Here is a 16,903-nt window from a genome sequence, read left to right on the forward strand (position 1 = left end):
AGAGGAGAGGAAGAACCGGGGGAGAGTGAGAGAGTACGGGGGGGCGTGGCGTCGTTCCAGGGCATCCAGACGAGGAGGGGAGAGGCAGGCAGGCAGGCGAGCTGGTGGCGTGGCGCGGTGGCGCGCGCGCGCGCCGGGCACGCTCCCCTCCCTCTGTCGAGGACGAAGACGACAGAGGAGGAGGCGGGCTGGGCCGCCTGCTGGCTGGGCCGGCCGGCTACTGCTGGGCTGCACAGGGAGGAGCCCCAGGTAAGCTTCTCCTTCTTTTATTTATTTTTTTTTTCTAATTTCTGACATTTGTTTTGATTTAAATAAAATATTAAATCATTTTATTACCTTATGCCAATTTTTGCAGGAGCTAGATATATTATTCCAGAGCTCCCCAACAGGTGGCATAATTTTTGGACATATATTAATATATATAACTAATATATTTCCAATGCCAATATTTATGCATTAATTCCAAATGCCCAAAATAAATACCTATGAGCTCTTAAAAATATTGGTTTGATTTTTATCTCTGTCCAATATTTTCAGAGAGCAACATGAGCATTTTCTTGGACCCTTTTGGAGAAATTTTTATTTGGGTCATTTTCAAAAATGATTCTGAGGGTTCACAAATCCCCACTTCAAAATTAAATGGAATTTTAAACATGATGCACACATGACTAGCTAGTCTAGGTCATACCAGGCTAGGGATGTGACACATAAGCAGTAGCATCAATGGCTTCGCTGACTTCTGGTGCTTGGGTTGGTGAAGGCTCCACATTAGCTTCAGCCATGACAACGTCAGTGGCGTCGGTGGCAGCCTCAAGATTCTCAACCTCCACTTGATGAGCATGAGGGTCAGTCACAGTCACGTTCTCCTCGAGAACAGCTTCTTGGTGAGACGAGGGTGTAGCAGCGCTTGGGGTTTCTTCTTCATTGGCTGTTGCAGCCGGAATGTCTTCAGCAGCTTTAGCTTCAGACTCAGAGACTGGAGGCCTTGGTCCTTTGCGAAGCCTGCATAACGCTGGTGACGCCTGTGGAGTTGGAGTTGGCTGGGCCTCAAAGTCTTCTTCCTCTTGTGCTTGTGGGTGATCAGCCCATGATGCATCTTGAGCAATTGGCGTCAGAGGACGACCAATGCTAATGAGCTCACTGTGCGTTAGCACAGGTGATGATACCTGTTGGTGCTCGAGCTGAGGAAGAACTGCATCATCTTCAACATGGTGATGGTGACCAATGTCTTCAGCAGCGATGGGATTAGCTGTTGGAAAGTCTTCAGCTTCATGAGCCTCTGTGAAAGCAGACTCATGGACAGTCAGTTAGAGCTTTTGAGGTTCAACATCAGGGCAAACCATGGAGATGGGTTCAACAATCAAGGGCTCTGTGGGAGCAGCCCGTTCTTTCTTGGTCTTCCGCTTCTTCTTGGAGGGAGCAGTAGCAGAGGCTTCAGGATGTTTCCTCTTTCTGGCCTCAGCCTCAGCAGTCCTCGTCTTCTTAAGTTCTGAAGCGGTTGACCTGGCCTTTGGCTTCAAGACAGTCATGTTAGTTGGGAAGACAATGGGATCTGCTTCCTGTCTTGGTGCGTCGGGTTCGGCCATAGCGGGCTTCTTCTTCTTCTTTGCAGCCATCCTGGGGTCGATGACAGGACGCCCAAGGGCCTTTCGCTTCTCAGCCTCATTGTAGGCTTGCACACACTTGTCAGCCAGGCTCTTCATGCGCTCATGAGAATCTTGAGCTTCTTCGCGCTTCTTGAGAAAGACTTCTTTAAGCTCGTGCAGCATGAGCTTGAAGTTCTTGACCTCTTGTACGCTGAGCTTGGCCATATGCTTCTTGAACTGAGCTTTCTCAAAGTCAATCTTCTGCTTCAGTTCGACGATGCGCTGAGCTAGAGCTAGCTCTGAAGCAATGGCGCCATGGAAGGCGACACTGAGACCAATGGGAAGTTGCAGGTCCTCGAAGCTGAGGTTGGGCATTTCAAACCACTCATCAATGAAGTCGTGGATAATTGCCACGTCAAAAAGAGGCAAATTGTTGAAGATTTCTGCTTATTCTTTACTCTTGATCAGTTGCTCAAGAGCGTCATCTACAAGATCTTCATCACTGGACAGATCAATGGCATCGTTGCGCAGAATAGCAGCAGCTGTCAGTTCTTGGCCAGTGTGTGGTAGAGGCATCTTGACCTTCTGGGGCTTGGAGACGCGTGACAAGTCTTCAGACTGCACACTGTCTTCAGGAGGTGCAGTGGCCAGTGGCTTCGCCTGTGAGATTTTTGGTGCAGAGGCAGGCTTTGAAGCTTTTGGCTGCTTCAGTTTCTTTGGCTTCGGTGCTGCAGGCGCTTCATCTGATTCAGCGTCATCTGCAGGCTCATTCACGGCAGTCCCTTGAATCACGATATGGGTGATGAGACCTTCCAAGTTGTAGAAGGGCCCAAGAAGATTGGGTTCAGCTTCGCGAGTTTCATCGGCACGGGGAGCAGAGGGACCAGGGTTGAAGTCTAATCCCAAAGACTTCTTGTTCTGCTTCGCTGAGTTCTTAGCAAACTGGAAGTTGCGCTTGAACAGATTGTCGTCACGACACCATAGTAGTGACGATGGGTGTCCATCTGCAGGCTGTGGCCCACGGACCATGCAGGGATAGAAGCCTTGTTCAATGGCTTCTTCTCTGGACCTGGGTTGAAGATTCTTGTATAGGATGTCTCCCCACGGTCGCTTGATGGCATTTTTCTCAGCATATTCTTGGGTCACAAACCGGTATTTGAACCATTGTTCTGCCCAATATCTTCGAATCCATTGGATTCAGGTCTTGCGCTGATTGTAATCCTCTTCAGGATCTGTCTTGTAAAGCTCTAAGAGGTCATCAGGCAAATCTCTTGATGTTCCCCCACGACGCTGTCTGCCTCCCTTCCTTGCAGATTTCTCTATAGCCATGAACTTTAAACTGAAAGGCTTCAATACGTTCAAAGGCTTCAAAGGCTTTCGCTTGCTAGACAAACAGGAATTGGCTTCGGGAGAATTTATATGATGCTGTAAGAATTCTGCAAATGAATACAGACTATGAGAACCAAGGGATTCTCTCACGGATATGTACCTGTGACAGCATTAAGGTGCAAGGGAAGGGGAAGAGGTCATATGCATTCTCAAAAGATTTTGAAGATAAATCAGTTTAGAAGACATTGACCTCATCGTGCGAAGACATTCACTCATAGATAAGGAGTTGGTTCCAGATTTGTACGAATCCATGGATCAGTACAAGTGAGGAATCTAACTACTTTGTGAAGCATAAGTGAATATACTAGGCATATTATGAGATGCAGAATGAAAGAGATCCAACTTGTGTGAATAGAAACTGCTTGTGGTAGAAAATGACGAAGCTATAGGATCAAAGGGGCCGTAAAAAGGAAGTTTTATTTACCACATGAAGAACTGCTAGACGGACTGGAAGAGGAGGCCGAGTAGTTCGATCGTCCGTGCCCTAACTTGGCGACGGAGGACACCTACGGCGACGGCGGAGAAGACGATGTCCGTGGTCGGCGTGAAGACGGCGTCGGAGAGGTTGCGACAGCGAAGCGCTTCGTCGCTGGTGTCATCGAGAGCTAGTGGTGGCACTAGGGTTCGTGCGAGAGTGGAAGAAGAGATAATGACTGCGGTGAGGCGTGTATTTATAGGTACAGGGGCGGCTCAGTGTTATTACACAGGTGCCCCTGGCGATTCACTTCTGAGGAACACGTGGCCATCATGCAGCATATCGGGGGTTGTTCCACGTCCCACGCACGCCTGGATTGTCGGGTGGTCGTTCCCACTTCTCCGGGTTTCAGGTGAAGGAATGAGCATTGAAAACAGACTTAATGTTTGTCTCTGTATCTTCTGCTGACAAGGACGTAAAGAAGACATTCGACAATTTCAATAGAATGCATATGATTTGGAGAGATAGAGTTTGAGATAGAAAGCATAGAGAGGTTAGGGTCCGATCACATTCACTTAGTTTAAAAGATTCAACACGAAGACATAGCTATAAGTGAATGATGTAGAGGACAGAACACTAGTATATATATATATATATATATATATATATATATATATATATATATATATATATATATATAATCAACATAGTGAAGATAATCATGAAGACATGTTGAGATTGAAGTCAAACCAAATGTGAAGACATAGCAAATGTAACGCCATGAGTGAAACACTTCAAACAGAACCTTTGGTGGTGGCGTTACCCACCGTATAGGAAGTATTAGACCCAGACACGGCGCACAATTATCGTGGCGCTCCGAAGTCAAATTCCACATTAATGTATTCACACTTAGAATGTATGTCTTCATTGATTGAAGATCTACTTTACTTCGTGTGTTGCACATCTAAGTCATTAATATGCATAAGTGTTAGGATGTGTGCCTGATCACAGGACATTTGAGGATTCCAAGATATTTAACTCACACCGTAACTTGCAAAATCTCTTCTCATCCAAGGGCTTGGTGAAGATATCTGCCAATTGCTCTTTAGTGTTGACGTGTATGATATCAATGTCTTCCTTCACAACATGATCTTTGAGAAAGTGATGACGAATTTCAATGTGCTTTGTCTTCGAGTGCTGAACTGGGTTGTTGGCAATCTTGATGGCGCTTTTGTTATCGCAGTAGAGTGGCACTTGCTTCAGATGAATGCCACAGTCCTTGAGTGTTTGCTTCATCCACAGAAGCTGAGCGCAGCAAGATCCAGCAGCAATATATTCAGATTCAACAGTGGAGAGAGATACACAGTTCTGCTTCTTTGAAGACCAACATACAAGTGATCATCCCAGAAAATGACATGTGCCTGACGTAGACTTGCGATTCACCTTGTCACCAGCATAATCAGCATCCGAGAATCCAACCAGATCAAACTCCGAGCCCTTTGGATACCATAATCCTAGAGTTGGGGTGTGAGCCAAATATCGAAGAATTTGCTTCACAGCTAAGTGATGCGACTCCTTTGGTGCCGCTTGAAATTGAGCACACATGCAAACACTAAGCATAGTATCTGGCCTAGATGCACATAGATAAAGTAAAGAACCAATCATGGAGCGGTATACCTTTTGATCGAACTCTTTACCATTGTCGTCGGGACCCAGATGATGTTTGGCTGGCATTGGCGTCGTGAAGCCTTTGCAGTCTTGCATACCAAACTTCTTCAGGCAATCTTTGAGATACTTCTCTTGAGATATGAAGATGTCGTTGCGTTGCTGTCGTATTTGAAGACCGAGGAAGAACTTCAGCTCTCCCATCATGGACATCTGATATTGCTCTTGCATCATATATCCAAACTCTTCACTGTACTTCTGATTGGTGCAGCCGAAGATAATGTCATCCACATATATTTGGCATACAAACAGTTCACCATCATATGTCTTCGTGAAGAGAGTGGGGTCGAGGGAACCAGGTATGAAGCCTTTGCTCTTCAGGAAGTATTTGAGTGTGTCATACCAAGCCCGAGGGGCTTGTTTGAGGCCATACAGTGCCTTGTTGAGCTTGTATACCATGTTAGGATGTTTTGGATCTTCAAAGCCAGGCGGTTGTGCAACATACACTTCTTCTTCAATTGCCATTGAGAAAGGCGCTCTTCACATCCATTTGATATAGAAGTATGTTATGATGATTTGCATAGGCCAGCAGTATGCGTATGGCTTCAAGTCGAGCCACATGAGCAAATGTTTCATCGAAGTCAATGCCTTACACTTGAGTATATCCTTGAGCAACGAGACGAGCTTTGTTTCTGACAACTTGACCATGCTCATCTTGCTTGTTGCGGTATATCCATTTGGTGCCGATTATATTGTGCTTCCGAGGATCAGGACGCTTAACCAGTTCCCATACATTATTCAGCTCAAACTGTTGAAGCTCTTCTTGCATAGCTTGAATCCATTCAGGTTCCATGAAGGCTTCTTCAACTTTCTTGGGTTCTGTTATTGAAATGAATGCGAAGTGCCCACAGAAATTTGCTAGCTGAGTTGCCCTTGAACGAGTGAGCGGACCGGGTGCATTGATGCTATCAATTATTCTCTCAATCTGCACTTCATTGGCAACACAAGGATGTACTGGGCGAAGATTTTGCTCTTGCTGATCATTGTCATTGTTAGAAGGATTGTCTTTAGGTTGAGCATTGTCTTCAGGTTGATCAGGTGCGGATATGATAAGTTCCTCTTCAGGTTGAGCTTCAGAGGGTATGATTTCTCCAGTTCCCATTAGTTTGATTGATTCACTGGATGGAACTTCATCTAGCACATTTGGCAGGTGCTCTCTTTGTGAACCGTTAGTCTCATCGAACCACACATCCACTGTTTCAACCACTTTATAATGAAAGAGATTGAAGACTCTGTAGGAGTGTGAATCCTTTCCATATCCAAGCATAAAACCCTCATGTGCTTTTGGTGCAAATTTTGAAGTGTGATGTGGATCCTTGATCCAGCACTTGGCGCCAAATACTCTGAAGTAACTGGCATTTGGCTTCTTGCCAGTAAGGAGCTCATAAGATGTCTTGTTCAGAAGCTTGTGAAGATAAACACAATTGATTGTATGGCATGCAGTATCAATGGCTTCAGGCCAGAATTTTCTTGGAGTCTTGTATTCATCAAGCATCGTTCGGGCCATCTCAATGAGTGTTCTATTCTTGCGTTCGACGACGCCATTCTGCTGTGGCGTATACGGGGCTGAGAATTCATGTGTGATGCCCAAAGTATCAAGATAAGGCCAGTGTTCTTGAATTCAGTGCCATTGTCACTTTTGATGTGCTTTATCTTGGCGCCATAGTTGTTCATTGCTCGATTGGCGAAGCGTCTGAAGACATCCTGCGCTTCAGTCTTGTAGAGGATCATGTGCACCCAAGTATATCTAGAATAATCATCAACAACGACAAAGCCATAGAGACAAGCAGTATTAGTAAGAGTTGAGTAATGAGTGGGACCGAAAAGATCCATGTGGAGCAGTTCGAAGGGTCAAGTAGTTGTCATGATTGTCTTCGAGGGATGTTTGGCCCTCGTCATGCATCTTTCCTGCTTCACAGGCACCGCATAAGTGATCTTTCTTGAACTTGATGCCCTCGATGCCTATGACATGCTTCTTCTTTGCAAGGGTATGGAGGTTCCTCATGCCAGCATGCCCTAGCCTCCGATGCCAGAGCCAGCATTCTGAAGCTTTTGCTAGAAGACATACGGCAAGCTGTGGTCCTGCTGAGAAATCTACCACATACAAATCATCTTTCCGATACCCTTCAAACACTAGATACTTGTCAGATTCCATTAGAACAAGGCAACGATATTTTCCAAACATTACGATCATGTTCAAATCGCAAAGCATTGAGACAGACATTAAGTTGAAGCCAAGGGATTCAACAAGCATGACTTTATCCATGTGTTGATCCTTTGAGATTGCAACTCTACCTAAACCCAATACCATACTTTTACCAGTGTCAGCAAATGTGATGTGACTCTTGTCGGATGGACGTAAGGTTGAGTCCATAAGAAGGCTTCTTTTGCCAGTCATGTGATTGGTACACCCATTATCAATAATCCATTCTGAAGACGCTGGTGTCGTACCCTACAATGCAATTAGGGGGATAGGCTTCACGAAGAGAATTGTGAAGCAAAAACATTTGACGAACCAGTGGGTTATGAAAGCTTAGATCCAGATTAGGACTGATAGGGAGAGTAGCAAGCAATTTAGGAACGAAGTACATAGTAAGACCATTCGGGCATTTGATCTTGCGCCCTACAAGATGTTTAAGGTCCCCAGCAATAGTGTCAGACGATTTTGGTTTTCTGCTGGAGACCCTTCCCTGCAAAAGAGAGTTAAGCTTTCTTAGCCACCCACATCTTCAAGGGTGGCTTAGAAGCAATAAGTCTAAGTGCAGCATCTGAGAACTTTGGCTTTGGAGCCCTAGCAAACAGTCTTGCAGGCGGACAATAGTACTCATAAGAATAAGCAGAATAGTTCTTGGTCTTATGAACATGGTAGTTTGATGAACCGCGCTCATATTCATAGGCCTGAGTATGGTTTCCCTGCAAAACATTTGCGTTAGTGCGACTCAGGTGAGTCCTCTGTCTGTATGAAGCCTTTGGACCATATGAAGTCTGTGGTTTGGGGTTTGTCTTCTTCACTTATGGTGTCATGATGACATTCACAGGAAGATTCTCCAAACACTTTTTCGGCACCCAGATCTTCTTCATAGGCGGCCCATTCCTGCAGTTAGTACCAATATACTTGGCAAACACTTCACCATTCTGATTCTTAAACAGTTTATAGTTTGCATCAAAGGATTCATCAATGACAATGGGGTTAGCACACGTGAAGCCAGATAGAGTGGATGGATCTGCTGAAAGTTCCTTTGCAGCAACCCACGTGGTTTTGGGGTACTGCTCAGGTTTCCAGTAAGAGCCATCGACATTCATTTTCCTTACGAACCCAACACCCTCTTTCCTCGGGTTTCGGTTCAGGATCTTCTTTTTGAGGACATCACATAGTGTCTGATGCCCTTTAAGACTTTTGTACATCCCTGTTTCAAGCAATGTCTTCAACCTAGCATTCTCATCAGCAATAGCAGTGGTATCCTCAGCAGAGGGGTTAGTTCCCACATCAACAGTTGAAGATATTGCAACAGTAGCAGCAGTAGAACATTCAGCAACAGAAGTAGCATTATCACGCTCAATGCATTTAAAACATGGTGGTTCAAATTCTTCCTGAGCGGAATTGATCTATTCGGTGCGAAGTGACTCGTTTTCCTTTTGAAGATCTTCATGAGCCGCTCTCAATTTCTCAAGATCTTGCATAGGAAAGCTTTTCATGAGTTGTTGAGAGCGTTTCATGACGACTTTCAAGTTCCTCATACTTAACATGAAGATTTTTTATGTCTTCAATTAGGGACTTAGATCGAGTCATTTCAGCGCCTAACAGATCATCGCTTTTGTCTAACAGTTTTTGAATATGTTCCATAGCTTTCTGTTGTTCAGTTGCAATTTTAGCAAGTGTTTTGTAGCTGGGTCTTGAACCACAATCAGAGTCATCTTCACTAGATGTTTGATAGTGAGTAGTGTGTGTGTTTACCTTGGCACCATGTGCCATCAAGCAGTAGGTAGGGGCGGAGTAGTCCTTGTCATTTGCATCGGTGTCGGTGATGAAGTCATTGTCTTCAGTGTTGAAGATGGACTTGGCAACGTATGCTGTAGCCAGACTTGCAACGCCAGAATCGGACTCCTCCTCAGACTCCACCTCCACCTCCTCAGAAGCGGACTCCTCCTCTGAATCCATTTCCTTGCCAACAAACGCACGTGCCTTGCCAGATGAGCTCTTCTTGTGTGATGAAGACTTTGAGGAAGACTTGGAAGAAGACTCTGAGTATTTCTTCTTCTTCTTGTCGTCAGAGTCATATTCCTTGCTCTTCTTCTCCTTTTTGTTCTCATTGTCCCACTGTGGACACTCAGAGATGAAGTGGCCAGGTTTCTTGCACTTGTGGCATGTTTTCTTCTTGTAGTCATGAGCAGAAGCTTCATCATTCCTTGAGCTTGATCATGAAGACTTTCTGAAGCCTTTCTTCTTGGTGAATTTTTGGAACTTCTTCACCAGCACAACAAGTTCCTTTCCAATGTCTTTAGGATCATCAGAACTGCTGTCAGATTTTTCTTCAAATGAGGAGACAGCTTTTTCCTTCAAGGCACGAGTTCGCCCATAGTTGGGACCGTAGATATCTCTTTTCTCAGAAAGCTGAAACTCATGTGTGTTGAGCCTCTCAAGTATGTCAGATGGATCGAGTGTCTTGAAATCAGGACGTTCTTGAATCATCAGGGCTAGGGTGTCAAACAAACTGTCTAGTGATCTCAGTAGTGTCTTGAAGACTTCATGCTTGGTGATCTCAGTAGGCCGAGGGCTTGAAGCTCATTTGTGATGTCAGTGAGTCGATCAAACATGAGCTGGACATTCTCATCGTCATTTCGCTTGAAGCGGTTGAAGAGGTTGCGAAGGACACTGATTCTCTGATCTCTCTGGGTTGAGACGCCTTCGTTGACCTTGGAGAGCCAGTCCCAGACTAGCTTAGATGTTTCCAAAGCACTCACGCGGCCATACTGTCCTTTGGTCAGATGACCACAGATGATATTCTTGGCAGTAGAGTCCAGTTGAACGAACTTCTTGACGTCAGCAGCAGTGACACCTTCTCTAGCCTTGGGAACGCCGTTCTTGACGACATACCATAGGTCGACGTCAATGGCTTCTAGATGCATGCGCATCTTATTCTTCCAGTAGGGATATTCAGTTCCATCGAAGAAGGGGCACACAGCGGAGACTTTGATTGTCCCTGCAGTCGACATAGCTAAAACTCCAGGTGGTTAAACCGAATCACACAGAACAAGGGAGTACCTTTCTCTGATACCAATTGAGTGCGTTATATCGACTAGAGGGGGGGTGAATAGGTGATTTTTATGAAAGTCTTCAAAATGTGGAAGTTTCGAAGACAAACGATAAAGATAAACCTATTACCATGCAGCGGAAGATAGACTACACTAGGCAAACCATAGTCATGTATTCAATGAAGTGAAAGCACAATGACTAATAGCAGCAATGTAGTAAGGATCAGGTAGGAAGATATTATGAAGCCAAACAGAACACTCAGTCACTTAGTGAAGACAGAAGATAGTGCAATCATACAATTTCTTCACAAGTACCAACAGTAAGTAAAGGGAAGGGAAGGATGAAACCAGTGACTCGTTGAAGACAATGATTTGTTGGACCAGTTCCAGTTGCTGTGACAACTGTACGTCTGGTTAAGGCGGCTAGGTATTTAAACCTGAGGACACACAGTCCCGGACACCCAGTCCTGAACACGCAGCTCAGGACACCCAGTCCTCACCGTATTCCCCTTGAGCTAAGGTCACACAGACCTCGCCCAATCACTCTGGTAAGTCTTCAAGGTAGACTCCCAAACCTTCGCAGACTTCGTTCACCAGCGATCCACAATGGCTCTTGGATGCTCAGAACGCGATGCCTAACCGGCTGGAGGATTCACAGTCCTCAAGTGTAATAAGTCTTGAGATCACACAGACAAGAAGACTTAAGTGATGCCTAACACTTTTTGGCTCTGGGTGGTTAGGGCTTTATTCTCGCAAGGAATTCTCTCTCTCAAAGGCTTCGAGGTGGGCTGCTCTCAAACGACAAAAGCCGTACTCTAACTCTGAGCAGCCAACCATTTATGGTTGTAGGGGGTGGGCTATTTATAGCCACTAGGCAACCCGACCTGATTTTTCCGAAATGACCCTGGGTCACTAAGGAACTGATACGTGTTCCAACGGTCAGATTTCAAACTCACACGGCAACTTTACTTGGGCTACAAGCAAGGCTGACTTGTCCGACTCTGGACAAGATTCGCTCTCATAGTCTTCACTCGAAGACATAGGTTTTGGTTAAGCATCACTTCAGTCATTCTGACTGGTTCTCTTGGACCCCACTTAACAGTACGGTGGTTCCTATGACTCAACAGAGAAGAAAAAAGAACTACGAAAGATCTAAGTCTTCGAGCTCCATAGGCTTCATGCAATGTCTTCTCTTGTCATAGTCTTCAATGAGAATATCTTCATAAACCACCTTTGACATCAATGTCTTCATACATTTTTAGGGGTCATCTCTGGTAGGAAAACTGAATCAATGAGGGACTTCTACCTGTGTTATCCTGCAATTCTCACAAACACATTAGTCCCTCAACTAGGTTTGTCGTCAATACTCCAAACCCAACTAGGGGTGGCACTAGATGCACTCACAAAAGCCCCTACGACACTTCTGTACCTTGTGCCTTCTTCTTCCTTAAGTGGCTCTCCCTCAAATGCTGAAAGCTTTTCCGAAGAAGACAATGGTGTAGGTGAAGCTTTACAATCCTTCATTCCCATACAAACCAGAAGTTCAATAGCATATTTCTCTTGATTAAGTACTATATCATCTTGAATCTTCTTGACTTCAATTCCTAGAAAGAAGTGTAGATCACCAAGATCTTTCAAAGCAAACTCTGAGCTTAGGTCATGCAAGAGAGCATTAGTGGCACTTTGTGAAGAACTTGCAACTATAATATCATCCACATATATCAGTAAAAATATAGCAACGTTTGCCTTGTTGTAAATGAAGAGAGACGTGCCAGCTTTTGATGCAGCAAAGCCAAGACGTCTTAACTGAGAGCTTAATCTTGAGTACCATGCTCTTGGTGCTTGTTTCAGTCCATAAAGTGCCCTATCAAGTTTGCACACATAATGAGGTGCACTCTTTTCTGCATACCCAGGTGGTTGTCTCATGTAAACCTCCTCTTCCAGAACACCATGTAAAAACGCGTTCTGAACGTCTAGCTGTCTCAAGCTCCATCCTCTAGACACAGCAATAGATAATACAAGCCTAATAGTCGCTGCTTTAACAACAGGGCTAAAAGTATCTTCATAATCCAAGCCGTAACGTTGTTTAAAACCTTTTGCAACTAAACGTGCTTTATACCTATCAATTGAGCCATCTGCCTTCTTTTTGATTCTGTAAACTCACTTACAGTCAATAATATTTTTACCTCTTGGTTCCGGTACAAGGTCCCATGTCTTGTTCCTCATAAGTGCCATGTATTCCTCGTCCATTGCAATTTTCCACTTCTGATCCTTCAGTGCATCCTCCAACTTTGTTGGTTCTCCTGCGACACACAACATTCCATATCGTATAGTGCCATCAGTTCGAACTTTTGGGTTTCTAATACCTTTTTGTAGCCGAGTTGTAACACGTGAAGTTACTTGTGGTTGATGCCTTATAACCTACTGTATAGGAGGTGGTGTAGAAGACTCAGCCGCAGCAGATCCTGGAGAGAATATGGACTCGCTTTGCACAAGAGATCCTGTAGCCTGTGGTGTGGCGGAAGAAGTTACTGCATCATCTATACCGGCCGCAGACGATCCCATGGAATCACCCTGAACATGCATGCGGAGCCGACAATCAGTGCGGGACGCGCTTGGCGACGCGGTTTCTGGCAACGCGGTTTCTGGCGATGCCGTGGGCCTACGCGCGAAGCGTGGGGTGGCAGGTGATGACGTGGCGCTCACGGGCTGGTGCAGAGCACTTCTGCCTGGCGCGTGATCCCGCGCGTATCAGCGCGCGTGATCCGATGAAGACTGCAACACAGGAGTTTCAGGCGATGCGAAATCTTCCTCGTGTTCCACCCCGCTTCGTCATTTTCTGGCACATGAAATACAGCTCCGTTTTCTTCAAAAAATTGATCATTTTCTGCACCGTTTTCTGCACCGTTTTCTGCTACAACTTCTGCATGGTCCTACACATGAGTAGTACTAGTAGGATCATCAGTTGAGTTAGTACAATCGTCGCCCCCTTGATCAAAGTTTTGGAGATTAGGTGGAAGAAGGAGTATTTCTTTCCTAAGGAGGGCTCCGGCATTAGGATGAAGAGACTCAAAAGGATACACTGATTCATCAAACACAACATCCCGAGAAATATACACTCTGCCGGTGGAAACATCTAGGCATTTAACGCCTTTGTGAATAGGACTGTAGCCAAGAAATACACACTTCTTGGAATGAAACGCAAGCTTGCGTGTATTGTAAGGATGAAGGTTGGGCCAACAAGCACAACCAAACACACAGAGAGAGTTATAGTCAGGAGTAGTACCAAAAAGACGTGTGATGGGAGTCTCAAATTTAATGACTTTGCTAGGGAGTAAATTTATGAGATATGTAGCAGTCAAGAATGCTTCATCCCAGAACTCTAATGGCATAGATGCATTTGCCAATAGAGCTAGTCCTACTTCAACAACATGACGATGTTTTCTCTCGGCAGAACTGTTTTGTTGATGTGCATGGGGACACGACACATGATGTGAGATGCCAAGTTGCTGAAAAAAGAGATTGCGTTTCTTGTATTCACCTCCCCAACCCGTTTGCATGGCAATGATCTTAGTGTTTAGTTTCCGCTCAACAAGATTTTGGAAATTTTTGAACACTTGAAACACTTCAGACCGTTTCTTAAGAAGATAGATCCAAGTAAATTTGCTATAGTCATCAATGAAACTTACATAATATGAGTGTCTACCAACAGAGGTAGGAGCAGGCCCCCAAACATCTGAGAATATAAGTTGTAAGGATGCAGTAGAAATACTGATAGAAATAGGATATGGCAACTGATGATTCTTAGCTTGCTGACAAGGATCACAAATTGACTCAATGCTAGACTCATGCGAATGAGGAAGTTTATTCTTACTAAGAACAAGCTTAACAATAACTGATGAAGGATGACCTAATCTACTGTGCCACTTTGCTGAAGACGGCTTGACAGCAACAAAGGCATGTTTATTTGATGACGATGATGAAGATATGATCGGGTAGAGACCTCCCACGCACTTGCCCCTAAGAAGTACTCTCCTCGTGTCCAAGTCCTTAACCAAAAAGAAGTAAGGATAGAATTCAATGAGAACACAATTATCAAGGGTAAATCTATGAACAGAAAGAAGATTTTTTGATGTTTCGGGCACATATAGAATTCTGTTTAGATTAAAAAATTTAAGGGGGTTTTGAAAATTGAACTACCAACATGAGTAATGTCCATACTAGAACCACTTGCAGTGTGCACTTGGTCATGTCCACGGTACTTGTTCCTGATGGTCAGCTTGTCGAGCTCCCCCGTGATGTGGTTGGTAGCACCAGTATCCGCATACCAATTTGTGTCGATGTCGTAGGAGTCAGTGACAGCGTTTGCCTCCTTCTCCTCGTACTCCTCGTCCTCCTCATAACGATCCAAGCATGCACGAGCGCCTCCTCGATGATGCTTGAGACAGATCTGGCACTCAGGATAATCCCGGTGCTGTTGACGTTGCTGATTCTGTTGTTGGGGACGGCCACCTCGAGCTCCCCTGTTGCTGCTGCTTGGAGCAGAGGGAGAGTGCCTCCCTCGACCGCACCCCCTGGTCCCACGTGCGCGCGCCCTGGACCTGTACTGGCCGCGACCTCTATACGCCAGGTTCGCTGAAGTGTTGAAGCCTCCTTCTTCTCCATCGCCCAGCATCTCCATGCGCTGGTCGAAGGCGGCGATCTGAGCAAAGAGCTCGTCAAAGTTGATGGAGGTCTTGACAGCACCAATGGCCGCCACCACCGGATCATAGTCGCGATTCAATCCGGCGAGCATGTAGTCCACCATCTCGGGATCGGAGACCGGGCGTCCTGCCGCCACGAGTTCATCCCTGAGACTCTTCATCTTGGAGATGTACGCCGTGCTGGACATGCTGACCTTCTTTGTCGTGGTGATGGCGATCCTCAAGTTGGTGATGCGGGATTGGGACTGCGATGCAAACAGGGTGGTGATGCCGGTCCACAAATCATAGGTATTTTCCTTACCGACGAACTGTGCGAGGACTTCCGTGGAGAGGGAGTTCATCAGGTAGCTGAGGACCTGTTGGTCCTTTGATAGCCATGGCGCATAAAGTGGATTGGGTACCACTTCCATGGTCTTGTCCGACTTCTGCTGCTCCACCGTGGTCGGGGGCGCCGCATCGGTTCCATCCAGGAGCCCCGTGACCTGCGCTCCTCGCCGGCCGGGCATGACCTGGGCCTTCCACAAGAGGTAGTTTCCCTTGCTAAGCTTTTCCGCTGGTGGAGGTCCGAGGTTGAGGACGACCGGTGCCGAGCTGGAAGACATGACGATGGGGATTGGCTTCTGGTAGCGATGGGAATTGGCTTCTGGTAGCTAGATGGGAAGAGAATAGGCTCTGATACCATGTAATATTGAAGCGTTCCTACTCCCTCGTAAGGGAGCCGCGTTGGGTTTTATTGATCGAGACAGGAAGCCCCTGTCGTGGCTTACAAGTTTCCATCTATCGCTAGGATACAATGGTTTACAGAGGAGAGGAAATCGAACCAGATACGGGAGAGAGAGAGAGACAAGACAGAGGTTGAGATTACATGAGTTTAAACTAGATTCTATCTCTAACTCTAACATGAGTTATACTAGATTATAGTTTTAGCATATGTGTGTTCCCAATGGACTGAGGTACCTAGTTCAATTAATTAGGTTCCTTGCGGTGAAACCTGCTCTTCGGATTCAAATTTTAGACTTGATACAGATGCTCTTAACCACCAGAAAGAATTCTCATAGTTGCTATCTGATGACTACAAAAGTGTCTCTCGGCATCTACATTGATAGGCAGATCATGTTAGGTTTAATCTTGATCTCAAGTATTTGCATGTATGAGTTTTGCATGTAGTAGAGTCTAGGGTGTAAAGTGTCCGGCGAAGCTTCAGTGTTGTGCGCGGAAAGGAGGCGAGATGCCGGGCTGCTATGCAATGTGGCGAGTACCGCGAGATGCCAAATGTGCCGTGCGACACGGCGATGTCGTGAGAAGCGGCAAGGCGATGCAGAAGGTGGAGCGTGACATGCAACATATTGAACCGGTGAGTCATTCAGATGGGTTTGAAGCAGCCATGCATGCATGAGGTAGTTGGCATGTTGCCGAGTGATTCGGTCGTGTTGATTAGTACATGCACGTCATTAGCTGGTGGAGGTTGCACGTAGAAGAATTAGTGGAGTAGTGGCACAGGACGTGTGCATAGAAAGTGGATCAGGACGTTGGCCTATGGCCGTGTGAGTTCGAGCGTGAGTTTAGAGATTAGCTGGTAGTACGATCGTGTGTGAGTCTGTTGTACTACAAGCTATTTAAGGTGAACAAAGAAATGAGAAAGTAAGGCCAAGAGGGCCGAAGGAGAAAACATGTAGCGTCTGTGATTTTCACCGGAGACAAGGCAAAGCCAGCTTTCTCCTTGGTTAAGTGTGTGTGCGTGTGAGTTTCCCACCATATGTGTGTGTGTTCTTGAGAGATAAGAACCCATAGAAGAGAGAAGAGAGAGCTGTGCGAGGCAGCTAGAGGAAGAA

Source organism: Triticum aestivum, chromosome 1A (assembly GCF_018294505.1).
Source record: "Triticum aestivum cultivar Chinese Spring chromosome 1A, IWGSC CS RefSeq v2.1, whole genome shotgun sequence".
NCBI classification, from domain to species: Eukaryota; Viridiplantae; Streptophyta; class Magnoliopsida; order Poales; family Poaceae; genus Triticum; species Triticum aestivum.